The 8,339-nt window shown below is 36.2% G+C and overlaps 2 non-coding genes across 2 annotated transcripts; one reads left to right on the top strand and one right to left on the bottom strand.

Annotated features, from left to right (window-relative positions):
- The first annotated feature begins 6,219 nt into the window (after positions 1 to 6,219).
- TRNAK-CUU (transfer RNA lysine (anticodon CUU)) lies at positions 6,220 to 6,292 on the top strand. The gene has a single exon. It is a non-coding gene; the product is annotated as a tRNA-Lys (tRNA).
- Positions 6,293 to 6,903: 611 nt separating this feature from the next.
- TRNAH-GUG (transfer RNA histidin (anticodon GUG)) lies at positions 6,904 to 6,975 on the bottom strand. Its single transcript has one exon. It is a non-coding gene; the product is annotated as a tRNA-His (tRNA).
- Between the last annotated feature and the right edge of the window lie 1,364 nt (positions 6,976 to 8,339).

Here is an 8,339-nt window from a genome sequence, read left to right as displayed (position 1 = left end):
CAAGTCAACACTTGGCCAATTTCCACTGCCTGCCAAGCCCCTATTTCCTTGTGAAATTCCTAGGATGAATAGCATGTATTTAAAGGGAATTCATGCTTCTAAAACTGCACAATCCAAACATAGGTCCTTCTCTGATTACATGCATGATATTTACAACTCAATAAATCATACAACTAATAGTACATAGTCCCTACACTCTAGTCTCAATTGGGTCTTTCTCTGAACTGACATGCATGAGTTTCTCATAACGGAATCTTCAGTTAACTAGAGTAACACTTGTGGATGCATCAATGCACCAATTGACTGTTAGTCCTCTATTAGTTCCACAAACAGTTAGAACTAATTTAACTGACCATAATTCAGTAAATTGAGCTATCTAAGTACAACTCAATTTAAATTCATACTGGAACCCTAAAATTTAGGGAGAACATATACATGACTACAGAAATACTTCCAACTCGAAATTCCTAAGCTAATTAATTTAATTAAACTTAATCAACTATTTACAAGTTGCTATGAGAATAGAATTTGATTTTAATTCTCAGTTTAATTCAAAGACAAATTAAACTAGAATTTCTTGTTGTCATTTCTCAACAAGGTTTGTTTGATATGTTCCATCGATTCCATTTCCTTAAGGTCACTAAGGAAGTTGAATCCCTTATAGTAGCCTTTCTCGTTGCATGTTTACTCAACTGGTTAGTTGATTGGGTGGACCTGGGAGGAGGGGGTGTTACACAATCAATTGGTTCATCAAAACACTGGTATACATGAACAAATTATTCATGCCTATTTTGGAGGAAACCATGTGGCTTATTGACTCTTTCATTTCTTTTACATGTTCTCATATTTACAAAGAGAGGAACAAGGCAACAAATTACCTCCCAAAAGAGGGGCTTGATATGGACCAAGGGTTGTGGGGTATAATGGAGCAACATAAAGGGAGGCCTATGATTTTTTCACAAGGCATACAACGACAATCCTTCGAGACAACAATAGCATAAAACCCACAAGCTCCAAATCATTGTTCTCAATTTTTATTTTCTGTTTTAGCGATACAATCAATATTTTTCTTGTTAGGTGGATCGATTTCTCACCCCACCTCAGATGTAACTAACACTACTTATGTTTTTGTTTTAAATTTTTTGTCAATGGTTGGATATTCTAGACAAAAGTGCTTCCTTTTTATGAGTTCACACAATAATTTTCAACTCAAATGAATACATACATGGTGTGTATACACAAAATGTAATTTCCAATGATTTCTCAAATGAATAAAATTACGGTTTTAATTAATATATAAGTTAAACATATATTTGAAAACACATGGAACAAGATTTTAACCCTAGAGATTTACTCCACTTTATCAAATAGATTTTTAATTTAAAAATAGGTTCTGATATAATACCATGGGTCAATACCATGGCTTATCAATATTACATCCCCAAAAAGCCATAACTTGCTTTTTTCATATGACATTTATTTAATTAATCAATTTAATTAAATAAACAAAAATAACGCGTAGATAAATCTTAATCTTTGATTTGTACCATACTAACATAAATATTATAAAATATTTTATGAAAAATAAATCTATAGTATCCACTTAATAATTATTTGTAATTAAATTAAAATTATAAAAATGAACACTTTTATCAACATAAATATTTAATTAATTATTTAATTATGAAAGATTCATTTTTTTTTCCACTACGATTTTGGAAACGATACACTCAAATCCCACCCAGCAATGCTTAAAATAATTAGCAAGAAAGAGTACTTCGCTTGACCGGGCAAATTAAGAGAAAACATATTTAATAACTTATAAGCATCTATAAGTGTTAAATGTTCTTTAAATAAAAAGGCACAACAGATTTCATGATTAGTGCAAAGATTGTTTTTGTTTTTTAATAAGAGAATTCGTTAATTTGTATTAATAAATAATAAGTATAAAATTTTATTTAAAAATAAATATTCAAGTAAATATTAAATTTTTTTAAAAAACAAAATTTAAATTTGGTATATTTATTTTTTTAAGTTATGGATAATGTGTATTAAGAGGATATTTTTGAAGTTATATTAAATAAAATATAATTAAAAGTTTATTTTATTCAAAATTTTGGTTATTATATTATGTAAAAAAATCAAGAGTATGAAGGAAATCATATATTAAAAAAAGTTTATATAAGTTTCTATAACTTTTATGCCAACATCAAAATCTAATAATGAATCTAGCTCAACTAGATTTATCCAAAAAGATTTGTCCAAAAACAATTTTTCTATATAACATAGCATCAACATACATATATGAGACAAACCCTAAAAAACACTACAACACGAGAAGACACATAACCTAGAACATGCCTAAAAAAAACCCTTACCATCCACAACTAACCATCACTTTGATATATATACATGATACAAACCCTCAAACAAGTATTTATGATGAGTAGACACTTAAGTTAAAACATGCCTCCACGAATCCTTGTTATTCACAACAAACACCCATCATGCATTGCATACAAAGCAGTGGTTAGACACCATCATGTGGCACAAAACAAAGCCAAGAGAACTACACCTTGCATGCACATAGCCAAAAACACATAATAGAGGAACTATGTAGAAAGCCAAAACCCTAGGTTGTCACACATAAACTAGCCATATTATCCTCTAGAATTATATTTGCACTCCACTTTGCCTCCACCCATAGACCTCTTTGCCATGACCACGACCTTAATTTATTATGTCAGGGAGGTGAATCCCTAAGGTTCAAGGCCAATATAAAATGAGGAAGAAACATGTAAGAGTCGCCTTTCATTTTTTACTCTTATATGATATCATTTGTTTTGAAATCACTTTGGATTTAAGGCTAGACTTTGGAGCAAATACAAATGGCCATTTTAATGGAGCTCCTTATTTTGCCAAGTGAATCTAGGAAATGCTTGAGAATCCTATTGAAGTTGGTTGATTAGTTTGAAGTCTTGGAATATTGGAACCATTCATGGAAAATTGTTATCGACTAATTAGATACAAGGAATGAGAGTGAGAAAAGGGACCATTCCTCTTCGTATTTTCTAAGAAGAGAATCAATGACCATATTATCCATGCCCTTCTTATATATGACCTTGTAATCACAAGCAAAAAAATTTGTGACCCATTTTTTTTGCTCCATGGATGAAATTCATTGCTCCAAAAAGTATTTTAGATTGTGATGATGTTTTTTGATGTTTTTTAATCTGAAAACATTGTCCAAGCAAGAAGGGCTACCTTCTTACATGAGAATCGCACCAATGGCTTTACCGAAAGTGTTAGACTCTAAAACAAAAGCCCTAGTGGATTTAGGTAGGGATAGGATTGGAGTGGTGCACATAACATATTTCAAAGCTTGAAAGGCATGATTTGTGTTCTCATTCGAATTGTAAGCATTTTTCTTAAGTAAAATGGTAAGCAAGGCAAAAGATCTTCCATTATCATAGACAAACTTTCTATAATAGCTTGTGAAGCAGGGGAAGCATTATAAGCTTTTAAGAGTGTTAGGTCTTGGTCAATCCTTCATAGCTTCTATTTTCTTGGGGTCCACTCATACGCCATTCGAACTAACAATATACACTAAGTATTACACTTATGAGGCCTCAAAGGTACATTTGAACATCTTAAGAAAAAGGTGATGATGAGAAAGTAACTGTGTGATCTTATCCACATGCATGAAGTTGGCCTACCATATTTTGTTGTAAATAAGGATGTCATCAATGAAGACAAAGAAAAAATATGTAACAAGGATTGAAAGATGTGCTTCATGAGGCTTTGGAAGGTTGAGGGGGGTGTTACACAAGCAAAAAGACATGACCAAGAACTCATAATTTAGGGTTGAAAAGGTCAAAATCTGACGACTACTATTGGGCAATGTTAAATGCTACATTGTTAGGAGAAGGAGTTCCATTCCATGCCATTGTATTTGTTCCATAGTTGAGCAGCAAATCAAGGAGTGCAAAGTTAGAACGCAAAATAGAGTACCTATTTATTTGTATTTGCATACTAAAAAAAAAGAGCAAAGCAACGCTACCTTCCAACTAGGTTTTCTCCTCCACAAATTTTTTAAAGTAAATCATTTATTTATTTGTAAATAGTGTGTATTTTAATATTTTCTGTTTTTCATATTTCAATTATTCCATACACTAAAACACAAACATAATAATTAAAAAATTCAAGATCTACATAAAATTAATTTTCATAATAAATATTTCAATATTTTATTAAATTTGTTAATATAAATTGCCCACCTAAAATATTCAAATTTGTTAAGATGAATTGTCCTCCTAAAATATTCACAATAATTCACTAATCATGTAAAGACTCTTAAACTAAAAATCATGAGCGGGTGTGCGCAGGAGAGGTGAGCGAGAGGGAGGTTTTCTTTGGTGCAGGGGATCAGCGGCGAGCAGGAGCAGGAGCAGGGGAGCCGGCAGCGGGTGTGCGCAGGAGAGGTGAGCGAGAGGGAGCAGGAGCAGGAGCGAGAGGGAACAGGAGCAGGAGTGGGAGGAGCAGAGCAGGGGAGCCGGGAGGAGCAGGTGCAGGGGAGCCGGCAGCGGGTGCGCGCAGGAGAGGTGAGCGAGAGGGAGGATTTCTTTGTTCAGGCCGGGGTTTTTCAGGGAGGAGCAGAAGCAGTGAGCGCAAGAGCGGCGAGCAGGAGATCTGGGAGGAGCAGGAGCAGGGGAGCCAGCAGCAGATGTGCGCAGGAGGGGCGAGCGAGAGGGAGGATTTCAGTTCAGACCGGGGTTTTTCAGGATGGAGCAGGAGCAGGGGAACCGAGAGGAGCGGTGAGCGCAGGAGCAGCGAGCAGGAGCAGGAGCAGGGGAGCAGGCAGTGGGTGTGCGCAGGAGAGGTGAGCTAGAGGGAGCAGGAGCAGGGGAACCGGGAGGAGCAGGAGCGGTGAGCGCAGGAGCGACAAGCAGGAGATTCGGGAGCTCCGGCGAATCTGCGGGGTTTCTCCATTAGCGAGCGCGTACGGTGTGAGGAGCAGGCTCTCCTGAGACGAGCAGCGAGAGGCATGCAGAGGGGGCTTCGTCCTGCAGGTTTGTTTCATCTTCTGATTCTTTAGTTTTCTCTGAGCGGGGGCGAGGTGGCTACCCTTGCCGCCTCTGCCCCCGGTGTCACCTCTGCTCCGATTGGTCTTCTCCTTCTGAGCGGCAGTTAGGCTTGTTCTGGCCGCGAAATATCCTTTGGAGCGTCGAGGGAACAACGATGCTTTGCTCTATTTCAAGCCGCTTCTATGGATGTTTCCGTTGGTCTTTTCTGCAGGCAGATGCGGATGATTGAGGCAATGTTCTTCCTCTGCTTCTCGTCTGATTTGGGTGGAGAGTTTGAGGGGGCGGGAAAGGAGTGGCTTCTATTGCTGCTCTCTTCCTCATTTCGTGCCTCTCCTTTTGGATTGGGTGGTCAGATCTTGCGCTGTCTTTCGATGCTTGTCTGCTTGGTGCTTTGGTGCCATTTCTGCACCCTATAGATGGGTTTGCCTTGTTGCCTTTCGGGGCTATATTTGGGATCTGTTTAAACAGATTTGTATGTGGCTCGGTCCACGTTTCTGCATATGCTTCTTGCATTTGCTTTATGTAATCTTTTCTATATGAATATATTATACTTTTTCTTCTGAAAAAAATCTAAAAATGAAAATTACTAAAATCAATTACTAAAAGTCAACCATAAAGAAGAGCTTGTAGTCCAGTAAAAAATTAAAAAACAGTGTGCAATTATAATTTTCATAGTGTATACACTCATTTGTATTACCATATGAGAGTAGAACATTGGGAAATGATGATCAAAATCGACCAATTCTCCATTAAAGCCGCAAAAAATGAAGTTTCCTGACATAACATATTTATCTTAATATATTCAATCATAATTCAATAATAAAATTCTATCTTCAGCGTACCTTAAAATGTAACTAGTTCCTCCCGTTCCGGGTCTTGCTTTTATGTAGTTTGGGCATTTCGAAACTGTAATTGATGCTCGGTGAGTAGGATTTATTATGGGAATTTCATAATTGCAATTGAAACCATAAATTGATTAAACTACAGAAATTTTTATTCGAGAACGAACACTGGCTATGGGGCTGATCAAACTTGTGGCTGTTGGGATTCGAGTCCAGGAATTTTCACCACGCGTACATTTATACATTAGTACATGATAAATAGTTTGGTGATTTATGTTAAGGGTAACCGAAAGGCCCGTCTAGCTCAGTTGGTAGAGCGCAAGGCTCTTAACCTTGTGGTCGTGGGTTCGAGCCCCACGGTGGGCGATATTTTGTATTGTCGCATAATGACGTGAAAGATTCAAGTTTTCCCTAAGATACAAAACCAGGCAAGGGTTTGGTCGTCCGTTCCAGCTGTGGGGATGTCTGGTCGCCTTATTATTTTGCAGAATACAGAACATAAAATACAACATAACCATTTTTATTTGGGTATTCGTTATGATCTATTTTTCCTGGATCAACTCTGATGCTCAGATTTGTATTGGTCATGATCTATTTGATCAAAGTAGACAGAGATTCGAACCAAAGAGATCGAAAGTGAGGCAATTTAACTGTTTCATAATCTACCCTGTTATCTTTCCATCATATTTTTCTAGTACATCTGTATTCTGAGTCAGAAAAGCTTCAGGAATCTTCCGAAAAGAAATAGGCCGCTCAACTCAATTATACGGCCAGTGTATATTTTTCGAGTACATCTGTATTCTGAGTCAGAAAAGTTTCATGAATCTTCCGAAAAGAAATAGGCCGCTCAACTCAATTATACGGGCAGTGTATACAGGCACTGTGTTTGCTAGATAAAAACATCTCAATATGCACTGTGTTTGCTAGATAAAAACATCTCAATATGCACTGTGTTTGTTAGATAAAATATTTCAGTATGTGGCTGCTGGGATTCGAGCCCAGGTCTCCACGGCCACAACGTGGAATTCTCACCACTAAACTACAGCCACGCGATGAATTTCTCACCACTAAACTACAGCCACGCAATGAATTTAACAATAGATTATCATTATCCAAATTTTAAAAAATTTGAACAATCTATATGAATCTTGGCTATATTTTTGGAGACCGCAAAGCTCTTACCTTCTGGTCGTGGGTTCGAACCCTGGTGTGGGCGTCGTGTTCAGTTATTGGATTTCTAATATCTAAAATCCCTGTAGAGGGCGTCTTCTTCGCTTATTGGGTTTCTGATATCTAAACGAGGAAATCGTTGGTTGGATCTCCACGGTTGATTTGTTATTCTCATCCAAGATCCCTCTATGTTTTATAACATAGAAACACCATCAGGCTTTTCAGGAAACCACAAATTAAGCATTCACAGACTTCTTTCTGTTTCGCAAAATACAAAACGAGGAAACAACCAAGTCGAGGGTTCGAACCTCACGGTGGGCCGGTTTTGTCGACTATTTGGATTTCTTATTCTTTTCCAAGATACTTGTTTTTATCACAAAAATACAAAACAATATTGTACCATTGAAGATTAAGAGAGTCGACAAAAAGGCCTATAATATACTTTATTGGATGGAAGTTTCTGAATAACAGTGTGTATTCGTGCGTTTTGCTTTTTAACGATGACTCTTATTTTTATGTTTTCGCGCTCTTTGTTTTTTAAGGATGAAGGCTGTATTTAAATAGAAATAAATATTTAATTAATAATTAAGTTGCGTTACAAATTTTAATTGAATTACTAATAATTATTTTTTGAATTAGTTTTATATTTCCTCATTAAAGTTTTAAATAAATTATTACATTTTCAAATTCTTAACGAGGAAAGCCATATATTTTACTATTTATTTAAATAGAAAGTCCAAAAATATACAACAAATTGCATATAGTGAATGTAATATAAAAAGTCAAGACTACACATAGCAGTGAATCAAGAACAAAAAGATGTAACATGCAGCAGATCCTAGGCACTAGATCTAAGAGGTGTAGGAGGATGAGGTTCACACTACAAATGGCTATCCAAATGTGCCAATTGTGCATCAAGCCTTTCCAAATAATATTGATGGTTTTAACTTTTGTTGGGATTGGTTAATATCTTCCAATGATGCAAATATGTTGTATCTCTCTTTTTGTTTTTCCTTTAAGACATTAGCAAACAAAATTTTCATTTGCCAATGCAGAAGGATGGAATTGAAATACTATTTCCTTCTTCTCATGGTAGTAACAAGATTAGGAACCTAGTGAGAGACATCTACAAAGATTTAAGTGTCTAAAAAAGCTTGATGATCCATATACGCCTGAGACTCTAGATTGTGAATTTCATTTCGAGTTTCAAGGGGAACAACTAAGTAAAATATATCTCCTACTT

The sequence above is a fragment of the Pinus tabuliformis genome, chromosome 7, assembly GCF_031772625.1.
Source record: "Pinus tabuliformis cultivar Carrire ecotype Pingquan chromosome 7, CPIR1, whole genome shotgun sequence".
Taxonomy (NCBI): domain Eukaryota; kingdom Viridiplantae; phylum Streptophyta; class Pinopsida; order Pinales; family Pinaceae; genus Pinus; species Pinus tabuliformis.
Note: the sequence above shows the minus strand (reverse complement) of the source record. Positions and strands in the feature narration are given on the sequence as shown.